Raw genomic sequence first — 17,812 nt, forward strand, 5'->3', positions numbered from 1 at the left:
ATGCGTTACGTCATAATGAAATCATACGAAACGTACCCTAAAGCTAAGCTGCATATTGAATCTATCATTGAACATCGCAGCCCGAAAAAATGGTAAGCTCTTTATTACAAATGCTCTTTATTAGATCTATGGAGCCGCCCTATTGACCAAATATATTTCTATTACCAGTTTGTATTTTTGGAAGTGGTTCAGAGTACCACCTCGAATCATCATTGAATCAGAATATTTTCAAGAGATTCCCCTTCAAAACTCGCATTGGAATTGTAGGAATCATTTTCGATTTCATTTTTTGGTTTCACGTCTGAAATTTCAAGTCTACCCACTTCAACCTAAGGTATATAATCATGTTTATTATCATACATATATACTCGTCACTAGAAGATTCTGCTAATAATGCTAGCAATTCATTGGAATTCTATCTTTGAACATGTGATCTTTATCGAGAGGTGATAACTTGTGAGTACCTATAAACTCAGCAAGAGCTCCATTATTTATAATGATATATTATAAACTCACAAATTATAAATACACTCGTACAATAGAAACAAAAGTATAGAGTCAAATTTCAAGTACGATGCATTGAATGGATTCAGTGTTTCTTGTTCGCCGATAACCATGAACCGCACTCCACCTCACCTCCGCTTTGATCGCCACAAATTGTCAATTGTTTAGATTAACTAAAATAATAATATTTAAAATTTGTGTGACACAAAAGCCGATCTTGATCATTTACATTACGTATAAACTGTATGTAGGTACCCGGGTACCTCGTCACTCTGTTAAAGGTGTTTTATTTGTCACTCACATAAGGGTTAACTCGAATCGACAGCGTTGACATTGAAATAAAGATGTCATTCCAGTGGCGACATCCTCTTCATCGTAGCTCATAAAACCGCTGATGTTTCTAGATCACATTGAGTATTTTGAATCAATTAGTTTAAACAAGAGAAATAGATTATGATCTAACGGTAATTACATTGCGTCTGAACTATGAGGTGAAGGTGTTAGATCTACCTTAAATAGTAGACTTGAACCTGCTTTTGGAATTTGCTAAGGACATTTAATATTTATTAAAGTTATTAATTTCGGGATATTTACCATGTTTTTTATTTTTGTTCGGTGGAGCTCGATATTTCGACATTGTCTACGAATGTCTTGTTCACGAGACTGAAGTGTGCGGGTAGATGCTGATAATGTTAGAGGTGTCTCAAATAAAAAAACATGGTAAATATCCCGAAATTAATAACTTTAATAATAAAAATAACCATGTTAGTTTAAAATCATTTAATATTTGTTTATTCCATTCAATTAACACTTACCTATTGCAAATATCACGAAATAGCCTCCAATTTGACGTTTGCGCGATATTGAGGCGATGTAGCTGAGGCGCGCTGATTTGACTTTCCGTGCGCCGCTAATTGAAACGCGTTGAGGCTCGTTGCGAAGCGGCGTCAACTGAAGCGGTACGACACAGAGCAGGCTGGAGATGCGAAGCACTCTTGCTAGTGGACCGCTGATCTGGCATCGCTCAGTATGGTCCATGTTTGAGCTGTTGTAATAAATATAATACAAGTTAAATATTCATAGATATTGTACTTGATGAAACGCACTCATTACATTTTCTACCTACAGCGGTTCGATGATGGGGAGTGAATCAGTGTAACTACAGAAACAAAAACATAACACCTAAGTAGCCAAGGTTGGTGGCGTTTCATTGTCGCCGTAAGGGAAGGTTGATTTTTCTTAAGGTTTCTATACCGTTATGCGGTAGTGATGAGCTTCAGATTTACAGTTGCTTAGTTAGACTTTTGATAAATATTTTTAATTTTTCTTTTTATTTAATATATTACAAATAAAAAGAAAAACCGAGTTCCAACCAAACACTATTTTAAAACAAGTGAATATGCATTAAAAAGGATTAAGAATAATTGTGTATTCAACATATTTTTTAGAGTCCTAAGTAAAATGAAATGAAAAATATTAGACTACTTAAAAGTCGATTTACGATATAGGCACATGTACCGCGTTTTACAAATTTCCTGAAGATATATTTGCATTTGCTTCTGGCAATCAGTATTTTGTGCTGCTGCACTGATGATGGAAGGTGTAAGTCCTCAATTACTAGGAGTTAGGAAATTCATTCTTTCAACATATGGATAATAACAATAATGTATGGATTTATACCCGTCTTCGCAGCTTTTATGAAAAGAAGTACAGGTTCACTAAATATTTACTTTGTATACTATGTAGTGAAGGAACTCCTAAACGGCTCACAGATAGGGTACGATATGAGGCAGAATTTCTTACTATATTTAAACAAATTTTGTGCATGTGCTCTTTTGCAAAGTTTTTTTACTGAGGTCGATTACAGCTCTTTCGATGGTGGTACCTTGTAGTTAATGCCGCATGTATTAAAGTCACATTTTCAACAGTCAATTTTTGCTTCATTCGCAAGTTTCTTTTGAAATCCTCGAAGTTTCTGACTCATATAAACGACACGCTTTATCTATCCATGTTTAGAAAAATTAGTTAGTCTACATCACCTTCACTCAAAATAAAAATTAAAAAAAAACTTTAACAAAAAGAAAAACCGACTTCAGACAAAACATTATATTGCAGCAAATAAATATGCACTAAAAAGTAATAAAATAATTGTGTATTTAACATTTTTTTATAGTCCTCTAAGTAAAATGAAATGAAAAATATTAGACTAGTCGGTGTCAGCCGAGAAAACCCTACAGTATATCTATTAAAAACAATACGAGAATACTTTAACAAATATGTTTTTTACAAATTACCTTTTATTAAAATAAAATACTAGGTCAATCATGGGGCTCGTATCGCTTGTTTCTTTTGTTTGTAGAGGCGCGTGTCCGCAGCTGACACCGGCTCCAAATATAACAATAACTATATCTACTCACTTACTTATGTAATCGTAAATCGACTTTTAAGTAGTATATTTTTAATTTCATTTTGTTTAGGAGGACTCTAAAAATATGTTGAATACGCAACTATTTTATTACTTTTCAGTGCATATTTATTTGTTTTAAAAATTTTAGTTTTGTTTGAAGTCGCTTTTTCATTTTGATAAAATTTTTATTTTTAATATTATAGTTGCAAACCTATAGCGTTCTCTCTCTTCAGTTGAGTCTGCTTTCTTGAATCGTGCAACATGCCACACTACGTGCGGCAAAAAACGAACAAACTCCTTCGAAAGGAGACGGATCTGAAGACCGAGGTTACAGAAAAATTACAGGTTATTAAAATCACTGAAAAACTATTTTTATTAACAACATTTATAAGAACACAATATATGTATAAACTACAACTAACCTTCATAAATATAATTTGAAGTAGTAGATATATTGAGTATTGCTATACTATTATCTCGTATCTGTAACGTAAGTAACAATAAGACTATGAAATAGTAATGCTCATTTCGGCCTCAAACAATGTCCAAATTTGTTTATTGAGTTATTACCGTTTGATTTATGATAAATACATTTTACGTTGAGCCAACATCGCCTACTAATCTTACTTATAAATGTATATATCAATCTTTTTATGTATATCCTGCCTGGAAGTCAACAAGTCAAATTAAAATAACATAAAGTCGGTACAAATAATAAAAAAGCGCTGATTTTACCTTTAAACAAGCAAAGTGACATGGAGTGCTAGTTCGAAAACCTTTAATTATTATATTTATCTTTATGTCTTTGAGTCCCCAATATTTTTTTCCAGGCTAAAGTTTGATGTATTCTTTCTTGTCTACATTATTTTTAAATAAAATTAACTGTTCTACATATACATATTCGTTGACATATTCAATATTTACATTTTCTATTGTAATTTTGCGTCTCAATTGGATAGAATTTTGGTTTACATCTTATTCATTGACAATCCTACTTTTTGACCTTCTATCGCAAGTTCACTGACTACCGTTGAGAATATCTTTGGAGAGAGTAGATCTCCTGTCTTACCTCTCAATGGGATATCGATATATGAATACATGGCTTCAGTTGAGTCTGTTGAATATTAGGCCTTACTCTAGACGGCACGGTTCCCGTATATTATGATATTAGACTGACGTCTGCGGCGTTTGCGGTCGAAAATAAATATTCACCGACGCCGATACCACTCGCTTAATACATTTCAGTTACTTTCATAGAATAATATCTTTCGTTGTTATACTTTTAGGTAACGCAGACGCCATCCATACGTCATTTTTACTGCAGAAAGGACTATTAGGGCTATTCGGGTAATATAGTATCGAAGCGTCAGGCATAAATTTAAACAAAGCTTGTAATTAACAATTGACTTATACCGGAAAATATTACTAATTTTACGTAAAAATGACATGATACTCGTAGCGTTGGTATAAAGAACAAACACAAACTTGTTACTCCTGTTACTAGACTACATAAGAGTCAGTAACTCTTTGTGGGCCAATGTACACGTTTTTACAACGGGATCCCAGAAAGCTTTCAATAATACTTCTGTTGCCATATTAAAAAAAAAAAATGTTAAAGAATGCTTGTGTGCGAAGGGTTATTATTTATTTATTTATTTATTTTTATATTATATATTACACAATTCTTAAGTTTATGGTTGGTAGCGCACCTTAGGAATGAAATAATCACTGCTAGGCTATATCTTATAAAAAAAAACTTAAGGCGTTTCTTTTCAGGTCAGGGCATTTCCTGTTCGGAACCGATGGTAATGATTAATTTGACAAACAAGAAGTGTAATGTGTATTAAATAAAATTATTTTATTTAATTTAGAGGCACTTTGATATGAAGACTCGCAAACTAATTACTGAACCAAAAAGGAAATATATTAAGAATATGACATAAGAAAAACAAATTTTTAAAACACATGTTTTTATTCACGAAAAGCAATATTCATTATTTCATAAAGAAATGACATTTCTCCGCCTTTTGAAGATTAAAGTAATTTAACTCTGTCTATAACGTGGAATTGTAGAACAATTGCTAAAAAGGTTGCAATGCCACCGATTATCTGAAAGGATTATTTATTTTAATTAATGCTTGTTTATAAATGAAGTATTTTATATAAATAATCTCTTCTTCAACATTCATAAATACATACATTCTTTATCTTTTATCTGACTACCGGACTATATTACAACAATAAGAGAAATATATTTTTATTGAATGAATCATTTACCCCAACTAAGAGCTGCCTCGTTAAAACACATATCCCCAGTGGTGAGAATGCAGGCGTGTCGTCAACAACTTGGTCGTAGAAGCGCGACAGTTCATGTTTAAATTCCCTGTCTGCTGATGCGCACATCAAGTGACTTACGTGGTTTTGTGTTTTTTGAAACTGCGTAAGAAAAAATGCATAAATATCACAAACGACATCAATGTGTCTTTCCGCTAAGCGAGACTGGGATAGCAGAGCCGCATGTGATAACTCCATCGCCTCGATGCGAACTGCGCAAAATAATGTTATTTACAATAAGTTTAGAAACAATCTAAATTAATTTTATAAATATGATAGTACCCTGTCTGTCTTTCGCTCTTTCACCACCAAACCACTGAACCGAATTTGAAAAAAAATTGTATGAAGCAAATTTCAACTCCAAGGAAGGCTGGGCTGGCTCCATAGGCTACATTTTTTGCCTAACACATGCCTATCAAAACGCGAGCAAAGCCGCGGGCGCGAAGTTAATTACATTCTATGGACTGTTTGTACACGAGGTTTCATTTATGTGTTATTAAAATCGTTAGGCTTTTTTTTTATCTGTATGTGGTACTTAATTTAAATAAATATTCATATATATAGTGAGATAAATACTTCTTCTTGTGTCTTATGACAGTGTTCCACCATTAGAACTATCAAAACTCCCTTAATAAAGGCCCAAATTAAAGTCACTCCTAAATTTTCAAATTTTCCGTACGTCCAGTCACCTGCAACAAATAAAATGTATTAATACACTTGAAACTAGTTTAACTTGATATAAGCTCGGATAACATTTACATATTATACATGAAAATTTTATTTACATAGTCGCCTACCTGAGAACGAATAAGACATTGACGTGAAATGATAAAAAGTGTCCGTGCATTCCAATATCTTGGAGAGCAGTAAGATCGCCACCAAGGCCCCCTCGCCCTCGTCGATACTCCTCACCAACTCGCATATGGACGCGTGCGCGCGATACAGACGACGGATCGTTGTGTGGGCGTTTGCTATATTCTTTGTTTTCATTGCATCTGTTCAAAAGTAATTATATTTACAATCTCATTATTAATATTTACAATAGTACCTATGCATGTATGTGTTTAGTATGGACAGTCAGGGTAAAAAAGGTTCGTCACCTTAAGATCTATTTTCGTGTGCTCAGTTTGAGCGATAATCTGCTTTACCGATTGAGAATGACATATTGCGTCGCAATGCCATTGTAAGTCACGTCTAGCAATGAGTACCTACTGTACCTACTGTTTAATTTTATAAGCAGCTGTCTGTTTAGTGTTTTAGTTTCAAAAGGTACTAGAAGTTTACGAAATGACAAAGGAATGAATTTGAAAACTGACGAAGGTTTTCGAACTCTAGCTGTACAATGTTACACCTAATTATATATATCTTTTTAATTAAATCTATTATCCGATGTTACTAGAGGTTTGGGTCTCGATTTCGTCGGCACATTTCAAAGATTCGATTTAACTAAACTCAAGAAATAATTTCTAAATAAAATGCTGGAGACTTTTAATCTACACTATTCATTATTCCTTAAAGAGTACTTTTTAGGAAGAAACGCCTGGAGTTAGGCTCGGGTTCCATCATAGGACACCAATTACTGTAAATACCAGCATTGTAAATTAGTTTATTTGAAAAGAGCAACTATGCGAGTTTCTTGCCGTTTCATCTAGCTAGAAGCTACTTTCCGAAACGGTGTTAGTATTTAATTATTGACGATTAAATAATGCTTCATTGTGAAGTTTGCTTGATTAAAATTGATTTGAAATTGATTTGATTTGAATATTAGTAAAAACTACATATTTACAAAAAATAATAATACTAAAAATACGACCGTAAAGCTGTAGTTTGAAGATCAAACTGCGTAGTCGCTTATTCAGCGTTCGAAGTGTATCGTTCACCGAGCACACGATGAATACAAATTGCAAACACAGCAGCACGTTGAAGAGGTGTTTGAAGAAAAATCCGAGCGCAATAGCTACTGATGTTACTAAAACAACGATCGGAATGCAATAAAAACCAAGCTCGGCTGAGCTATCTATTATGTCAAATATAACAATAATTGTAACTAAATTATATAATCGTTAATCGAATTTTAAGTAGTCTTCTATTTTTCATTTAATTTACAAGAAGTACAACTTAGAAGGACTCTAAAAATATATTGAATACGCAATCATTTTTATTACTTCTGAATGTATATTACATTTGTTTTAAAATAGTGTTTTTTTTGAAGTCGGTTTTTCTTTTTGTTATTTTTTTTACTTTTTAATTATGATATTAATTACGTGAGCTAGCGATAGAAACATTTAAAACAAGTGAATTTAACTGGCGATTATATTTATCATTGTGATTAATCTCATAAAGCAGTGGAAAATGAAATGGTTTTAAAAAGATTTATTTTGGGAGAAATTTTGTTTAATGTTCATTTTAAACGAGGAGTAGCTATTTTCAATATCAACTAGACGAGGGTTTCTACGTCGTCTCGAAATGTCATTATTATTATACTTGTAACATAAACAATGTTTACTTACGCTTATGAATTGCATAATAATTATCTCCCAAATCAAAATCCATTCTAAAAAATACATGACAGCCAAAAAAGAACACAAATATTACCAAGTATCCCCACGTTATAATACCGGAGTACCTTATGTTAATATCTAAGTGGCTGCTCTCCAATTCTTGATTAATCTGGAAGGAAATAATGTTTAGTATGTTATTTTCATTGAAACAATTTTTATACATCTTTACCTCAAAATTTTCTTATTTATATCTTAATGAAACGTCATATGATTATACACGACACGATATTTTATACCGGATCGCATCTGAATTGTTCTGATAGCAGATTAGGAAAACTGATTCGAGCTGATCATTTGCTATGTATTTGACTGCGGTGAAGTAACAATTTATTACTAGATTTATTAGTGTCCTCTTCACATTGAATAATAAACAATTGCGCACTGTACAATTCAAAAAACAAATACTAAAGGCCCGCCTTTCTCTCGCAGGTTCTTCTCGGGTCTGAGATATTAGTACCTGAATCAGTTTTCTACGATTAATAAGTAATTATAAAGCTTCTATATTTATTTAATATTTTGACCTGTCAACTTGAATAAGGACTCGTCGGCGCATTGGCCTCTCGTCACGTGATCTGCCAAATAGCAACATCCATAACGAACACCGAGAACTGAACGGGCGGCCATCGGGTGCAAAGAGACAGTCAGTTTTGTATCGTCGTAAAGTGCGCACGCGTTCACGTGCTCGGTGGACGTTGCGTTCTAGTTTTATTTTAGCTATAATTATCATATGATCGTAGAAATTAAACTATGTAAAAGACTATTGCCTGACATCCAAAAGCACTATTGTAAATCAATTGTGAATTATAAGGTGAAGTGAATATTGTAATAGACATTTTTATTGTACTACCGTCTCCTTACCCGATAATCTACGCCTACCCGAAAATGATTGATAAATAATTATGTCAATGGTGAAAAGCCTTAAGACTTATATTTTGACTTCAACAGATTTTGTCTTGTTGCAAAGGAATATTTAATTTATAAACACAACGTTTTTCCTTAAAAATGTTCTATTAAACGCTAACAATTGAAGAAAGCTCTACGCCTCGCTTACCTCTTCAAGTTTATTTACATGTGACATATATCGGTTCATATTATTAACGCCATCGAACCCTGCTACGAGTATTGATGACAATAATAATATCATGATTACGATGGCAAATACTGTTGACAGTCCTGTGCGTATACGAGGTGACGAATCTATTTGAAATATGAATTCATTGAGAAGTGTAATTATTTGCATTACAACTGAAACAAAAAGTATATTTTTATTGCAATTATACATACATACGTATAATGTCTGTGGACATCTGTAACAAATCGGTTGCTAAAGCGTTGCCAGCCTCGTAGTTTTGTAAACTTCCATTTTTAATTAACTATGAGGTGAACATGTTAGATCTACCTTAAATATTAGACTTGAACCTTTGTTTGGAATTTGCTAAGGAAGTTCAATATTTGTTCATTCCATTCAATTAATACTTACGTATTAGAAATATCACGACATATCCACCAATTTGACGTTTGCGCGATATTGAGGCGATGTAGCTGAGGCGCGCTGATTTGACTTTCCGTGCGCCGCTAATTGAAACGCGTTGAGGCTCGTTGCGAAGCGGCGTCAACTGAAGCGGTACGACACAGAGCAGGCTGGAGATGCGAAGCACTCTTGCTAGTGGACCGCTGATCTGGCATCGCTCAGTACGATCCATGTTTTAGCTAATGTAATACAGGTTACACGGTCTTAGATTTTGTACTTGATGAAAAGCACTCATCGCATTTTCTACCTACAACAGTTCGATGGGTGAGTGAATCAGTTTAACTACAGAAACAAGAACATAACATCTTAAAAAACGGAGAATTGCAAGTCGAATTTCCGCACTGAACTTTCCGGATTACCGCACAATACTGTCAGTTACACTGATGTAACAAAAATTTTACGGTTTTCGTATTTTTTCCTTCATTCTTTTCGTCCGTCAATATAGGCAGATAGGCAAAGAGGCGGACTGACGACCAGGCAAAAAATGAATTGGTCTTATATGTGTTCCTTGTTTCCCTTCGAGCTACGGAACTCTAACGACAAGCTTCAAACTCTTTTTATTTCAAGAGACGCGTTCATTTTTATATGATAGTTGCAAACCTACAGGGTCTGGTTTTTGCAACTGCTATAGTGGAGGTTTCGTTCGCGCTTTTGAATCGTGCCTCGAGCCACACAACAATCGGCAGTTGTGTTGAACACAGTGTATTTGATAACGTGTGTATATATTTAATATACGCACGTCATATAGAATATTTCCGACGATTTATCTATAATCTACTCAATGGACGGATCGGATATGCTTAATTCACCATTAATTCCGATGTTTTTAAATACAGCGATGGGATATCCGTATGGGAATCATACAACACTAGTATATATTAAGATCAATATAGATTCGAGCGAATTATTAGATATTAAAATGAATTAGGCTCCATAACCCGATATCTTCAAATGATTAGGCGTCAACCTGAACCGATGATAGCATATTCATATCATCATAAGCATCACTAAATTTTTATGTGCTTAATTTGTTCTACAACACTTCATCTCCTGAAACACAGGGAAAGTAAACCACATGCTAGAGATCAAAATCTCCCATACGTGCATCCATGAACCCTTATTGAATGGCAGAACAAACTCTTTCAATAGGGATCCGAAGCCCAAGGTTTCAGTAAAATCACTGTTTACTTTATATATAGTCCTTATTATAATCAGCAAGTTCAAAATGCAAAAACTATTTTTTACAAATTTATCAGAACACAATATCAATGGGAGCCAAAGGCTATCCATACTACACAACTAACCCTACATAAATAGAAAAGAGGGTTAAAGTCGTAGATACATGTGTTATATCTCATATCTGTACCTTAAGTAACAATAAGACCTAAAATGGTAACGCTCATATCTACTTCAAACAATATCTAATTATGTTTATTGAGTTATTACCGTTTGATTTATGACAACTACATTTTACGTTGAGCTAACATCGCCTACTAATTTTACTTATAATGATTTCTTATGTCGCCTGTATTATATATGTCATTGCTTAACTTGCGCAATAAAACATTATAAATTTATTTAAAAATATAGAACCTTAAAATTATAATTTCAATTGAATGAGTTTTTTCTACTATCATGTGGTACTAGAATGTGTTGAAAATGTAAAACGTCACATTTTCAGAGCGGTGCTCATGGTCATTGAATTGTATCAGTATGAACAAAGCACGTGGCCAGGAATGCTTCTTACGGTTGACTTTAAAGGCGTGAGCCTGGCTCACTTCGCGAAAACCGATTTGTTCAGCTTACAATATTTTCTGTACAACCTTCAGGGAAGAAAATTATAAAGATTATATTCGGAGAATGTTTTTGTATCAATATATAAAAAAGTAGGCTTTTAAACACTGAACATAAAAAAATGTGCTGTATATTATGATAATACTTAAAAGATACTCAGGTTTTCCATCTAGATTACACCCTTTGCTAGACAATTTTTGGCCAAGATTCACTCCTTCGAATTCCTGTGCTATACTAACTCCTTGGTATATAATATGAATAAAAGATGTTCATAAATTTATTTCTATTTTCCATGATTAGGAAACAATACTTCTGAGGCTTAAAGGAATGCATTTTTTCAACGCACCGCCTTTTATCGACAAGTTGCTGGTGAAGATGAAACCATTTATGAAGAAAGAGCTGATGGACATGTTACACGTCCATACAGCTGATTCTAAGAACCTAAAAGATTACCTTCCTGTCGAGGCACTGCCAAACGATTCTGGTGGCAACGCCGAAAGTAATGATAAACTATTGAACTAATTAAAATCAAATCAGCATTTGTATTTTTATATTTAGATACGCGAAGGAGCAAATGGACTACATGGTGGTAAGCGTTCACCTTATAGACAATGGCGCTGAAAGAAACTTTAACCATCCCTTACGACGCCGCCAACTTTGAAAATTATGATGTCATATCTCATGTGCCTTTGGTTACATTGGCTCACTCATCATATTGTATTTAATTTCCTTATAGGGTGTAAATACCTTACAAAATTCTACCCTTCTGCCAGTGAAGCCTATTAACTAGTATTCAACTAGTAATACTATAATTCCAAATATTCCTAATTTACTAATTACAGATATGGTTTTGGCGAAATTAAGAAATTACAAGCCATATTTTGAGGAAGAGAGTCACAAGAGGGTAACGGAATCTCTAAGGCCGGGAAAACAGAAGACAATATCAGATATATTTGGAGGGGTCGAAGGGTCTTTCAAAAAGTTAGAAATTAATTAACATTTACGAAAGATTTCTGGAAGTGAGACCAACCAATTAAATTTCTATATTCGAATTTTTTTTGACTGTGTTTTTTTTTTTTTGTTACTACAAATTAGTAGAAAAAAAGTCCCATTACAGCACAAGATCTCCTCTTCTACTTACGGAAAGGTCTGAATCGCAAAATTATTATGGATATTATATCTGGATTAGTGGATATAGCGTGGCAAATATTCACTTGACACGCAAATGTTTGGTTGCGATGATGATGATATTATATTGAGGATATTTACTTCATCGTGAAGAATAAAACGAATCTTAGAAAGACCTCGCGAGCCTTCGCTTCTGATTAAGGTTTACCTACTGGACCATTTTGATAGTTTTAATGGAAATATAAAAATCATAGCTGTTTTTTTACAATTAAGTTGATCGCGTCTAGATTAACGGGCAATATTGTTCTGCTATTCCATTATGTACATTAAATACAAAACGACTCTTATCTAACGCAATCTATACAAACATCACTTAAGTTATACTCAACTATATTCAAATTACAACTGTGTTGATATAATTTTATATATTATTGTGGTTAGTTTTCGTACGCGTCTATCGTAGACCTGCATGAAATTATTAATGAAGGTAAAATAATAAAAGCAAAGAGGTTAAATATCGCTAGATATACCTACATTATGCTATATGCTTGATGTATTATAAATGTGCTTTACTAGAAGACTATTTATTTAGATTGTATCTACAAAATTGATGGACATTTTATTTAAAAAAATAAAGTAATTGTGTATTGCCACGAGCCATTACCTATGTGAGCTTAATAAAAATATCAGGTCTGAAATAAAAAATGACTTCAATATGGAATAGAATAAATCGAATAGAACAAGAAAACGTTCACGGACTCATTCGCCTGTTATAAATGCACTAGACTAGAGTAGTGATAAGTCAGCGATCTATACTTTCCACAATATATTTCTCATCGAAATTTCACATTTAAGAATTCTCGTAACACCTTACTCGAACATTCTGCTGAATACAACACAAAGACCACCAAAGCGATTGCCGTGAACTCAATAATTTTTCTTAACTTGTAACGTGGGAATCGTACGATTTGCAAGACCACCAATGAATTGTCGCCAACCATCGGTACTGATTACGAAGGTGTTCTCACTTCTGGCTCACGCTTAGAGCAGTAGACAAGGCTTGTTGATAGGATGAAAGTAATTCCTTTAATTCTTGTTCTTAAGAAATAGGTACAAAAATAGATCGTTTTGTTTGCGCCTCTCGGGTTCGCGCATTATACCTCGCAAAACAACAATGCTTTATATTTTTGTGTTCCGAATTGACGTGTGAGCCAACGTAACGTTGTGGACAATGGAGGATGTAACATCTTAGACGGGCAGCGATGAAAGGTGGTGACGATTTACTATCAAATGAATCATTTTACCTGCCGCTTTCACATAAAAATAAAAATATAATTTAAGTGTAACAGCATGGATTCAATCGTTTCTGAATATTTTTAGAGCTCCATGACACTGAATCCCTGTGTTGTAAAGTAAGCGGTCCGCTAGCAGCTGTTCTGCAAATATCAAGATTAGTTGGTGTAGCTGCTTTACGCTTCACGCCATATCGAAATGCCTACCGAATTTGCTCATGGCCCTATTTCAGAATTTACTCTTATATATTTTACGCTGTATTAAGTAAGTTCTCAATATTACTCTGCGAAGTACATTATTGTATCATTAAAATTTTATTTTAAGAGTTCTCTAATATTTGCACAGTCTATATATGTTTCACTTTTTGGCTAAGGCAACTTCTCTCTTTGAGGAGAATGTGTTTTTAGAGTTTATACGACTATACTGCTCCAATGCGGATTGGTGTTTGCAAAAACAGGTTTACTCATGATGTTAGCATTCATCACCTTCAGTACGATATGAATTTAAAATTCAAATTAAATACATAAAGGAACTCGAAATCATTGGTTAAGAATTAACTCTTTATTTCTGATACTTGCCATTATTTTCAGTACTGGTATCAGTATTAGGATACAGACATGAATATTATATAGCTGAACCATCACGGAAGATCCGCATACTAGTGGGCTTGTCCGATTTATTCTTCATATTCGAATTTTTTATGTCAAATTTGATAGTGATAACTGCAGCCTTCGATTTGTTGAATAGAATGAAGAGGCTAATAAAATGGATAAACAACATAGAAATGGTGATTTTTAATCATATATTTTTTATGATGTCCGAGGTAAACATTCTCAAGGGAGACTAGACTACGCAAGGTTATCCTGCCTAGTCTAGTCTCCCTATTAAAGTGCCCAAGTGTGAACACAGACACAAATGCTGTCTCTGTTCCCTCACTCTGACAATCTGGTGGGACGGCAAATCCAACACGACCGAAAAGAGTTTAGGCGCGGGACTTGGAAGTGTGCACTCTTCTAAATTCCAGCCTTTGGGTTGCTATTTAGACGTTTTCAACAGAAAAAGCCGATATGTTTTATCTTAAATCCAATCCAATCCAATTACAGCTTAAATCCAAGGGCTCAGGATCTGTAGCTTTTATATCTAGTCACTAGAACAACGCGGTAGACAACGAAGCAAAAAGTCTTCCAAGTGTGTAAATACACTTATTGAATATAGCAAGAAGTAACCTATGAAAATTCTATAGCTAACATAATGCTACATTGAAGAAAAGCCAGTTTTTTAACATACTCCACCACGTAGCTCCAATTGCCCTCATGAGGCAGATTTATCTGAGACGAGCATGACATGACATTCCTCACAATGTTTATGTTCACCACCGATCATGAGCCATACAAACAAAAACTTATTAGAAAAAGTACAATAACATACAAGTCATATCAATATGGAAACGACTGGTGTAATCCTCGAGTGATCTTTTCTCCATTTATCGACAATATAACAGACAAATAAGGCTTATACATATAATTTATTTTAAAGATTGTCTAACTTCAAGGCTATTAATTTTGCAGGTAAACAAGGATTTGTCAAACAACTATCCAAATTTTAATGTAAGGAAAAATAAAATAATTATGTGGACTTACTTTGCGGTATTAGCAGTATTTGCTGTTATTGATATTGGAATCGTTGCCCATCGTTATTTAAACGAAAATCTGTATCGTAAGTATTTAATATTAAGTGTAAAAATGTTATGGAGCTCTTTACAAAGCTGCATACAAGAGAACGTAGTAAAATGTTTCAAAAGTATTTATTATCTTGAAACTGAATACGAAGTCATTATTTTGATGGCTTATTAAGTCTTATTTGAATGTCTGGTTATACTAAACTGTATATAGTTCTATCGGTACATCAATAAATGGAGATCCATCATATAATTGATAAGCCTTATCTGTGTCTAAAATGTCTTATCATATGTTCTTTCATTCATCGGTAACTAGTATTTATTAATTAATATTTAAGTATTTGCGAAATCATTTGTAAAGATTATGATGCAATCAGCGATGACTACTATTCAACTGATACGAAACTGAATCTTATCAATGTCGTCATGATGTGTCATTTTTATTAATCTATATTTCCTCTGCAAGAATTTCTTTTCTCAATGATTTTTGCAGAAGAAATTTCCGTCTTTCTGGTGTTTCCTCGTCATTACAAAACGAAGTTACTTAAGGCAGAACGTTAACAAGAATTACGATATTAGCTTTCAAATAATGTTTATTATGTAGATTTTTCTTTAATTGTAGCAGCGATAGTTCTAGGATTTATTGTATGCTACTACTTAAAGTGTACCATTCGACTCGTGATACAAATGCAATTTATTTTAATCATCAGCTTATTGAACGACTCGCTTGGACTGATTAATGAACATTTGACTGATTTGAATTTGCAGCTTAATATATTCAGTAAGTACATTCAGATTAATTACCTCTATTAACATCTACATATTAATTACTAATTGATAGAACGCCATCAGTAGGTGTTTGATTAAAGCCAGTTTTTTCACGCTCTGGCACAATTTGTAACTAGTTTTCACCAGCGGCTTCGCTCGTGATTTAGAGGTTGCTTATCATGTGTTAGGTTAATAAATAAAATTTTAACAAAAAGAAAAACCGACTTCAAACAAATCACTATTTTAAAACAAATATAAATGCACTAAAAAGTAATAAAAATAATAGCATATTTAACATATTTTTTAGAGTCCTCCTAGGTAAAATGAAATGAAAAATATTAGACTACTTAGAAGTCGATTTACGATGATATAACGTAGTTATAGTTATTGTTATATTTGGAGCCGGTGCCAGTGAAAAGGTATGAGGTAACAAACATAAAAAAAAAATACAGACGAATTGATAACCTCCTCCTTTTTGAAGTCGGTTGAAAAGTAGCCTTCCTTCCTGGGAGTTCAAGATTGCTTCACATCTCATTTCGTCAAATTCGGTTCATAGATTTATGAACCGAAGCAGTGTTATGACTTATTAACAATCTGCTATAATTTCGTGCCAGATATAGCTGAACCAATGACTACCACATCAGCACAAGCTTTGACTCACCGTCTCTTTAACGTATACCTCTCGATATGTACTACTATAGTAGAGTTTAACAAAGAAGAAGGGATGATCGTGCTGCTCATGTATACTTACACCGTTTTTGATATCATGAATTCATTATTTATTATGGCATCAGCTTTACCAGGTACGCTGTAAAAATCTGAACTAAATCAAACAAGAAGTTATGAATCGTCATTTAACAAACTATTTTGAGTGAAGCTACCAACGATTCGGAATGCAGATTCCACCGAGAAGAAAGCGCAAACTTAGTAGTTACTACAACATTTAAAAATAAAGAGTTATGTTCGTTAAATTTAACTAAACATAATGCATCCTGCCTGGAAGTCAAGTATTTTAGCACGAAGCTTTTTTATCATCTATATAATATTGTATTGAGTAATATATGCTTAATTTGTGTTTTAATTCATCTCGTGCTCGGTGGAGTAGGAAAACATCGTGAGGAAACCTGCATGTGGAATTTATGAATAGGTAAAGTTAAAAGTCCCGTCCCGTCAAGTAAACTCAAGTAATAATAGATTTTTTACTTTTTTGAAGAAAAATGTATATTATTATCAATGTAGCTACATTTATATGTATATACATAGCTTTACTGAAGATAATATGTTTTTGTTATGTGATCTTTAATGTCTTCGTGGGCTGATGTCCTCAGCTGATCTGGATGTCATTCGGCCAGTGTATTCATAATCGGTTTATTTATATGGATCTCCATTTTTAAATTCAAATACGGAATCTTAAGAATATTTAAAACACGTTCGATTTTCTAATATTTGTTAATTGATAATAATCGTTATTATTACAGTTCAATCCATTTATATGTTTTTACGTAGTGAGTATATAACAATGATATGGCTTATATATCAAATAGCTGTTGTTATTCTTTGGGTGGAATCTTGTCATCGCACGCAAGAAGAGGTACAGAATAATGTTATCCATATACATTTAGCTTATGATGATGTCAATATTTACTGGGTTATAGAGTTTTGTACGAGCTCGTTTGGGTAGGTTACCAAAGCCCCCCACCTCTCATCATATATTTTACCCTAAAGCAGCATCCGTGTACATGGTGTTATGTTCCGGTTTATAGGGTGACTGAGCTAGTATAACTACATGCACAGGGGACATAACAAATTAGTTC

General features: G+C 33.5%; 1 pseudogene; it reads left to right on the plus strand.

Annotated features, from left to right (window-relative positions):
* The first annotated feature begins 11,028 nt into the window (after nt 1-11,028).
* Nucleotides 11,029-12,128, plus strand: LOC124532680 (annotated as a pseudogene).
* Nucleotides 12,129-17,812: the final 5,684 nt, after the last annotated feature.

This window comes from Vanessa cardui, chromosome 10 (assembly GCF_905220365.1).
Source record: "Vanessa cardui chromosome 10, ilVanCard2.1, whole genome shotgun sequence".
Taxonomy (NCBI): domain Eukaryota; kingdom Metazoa; phylum Arthropoda; class Insecta; order Lepidoptera; family Nymphalidae; genus Vanessa; species Vanessa cardui.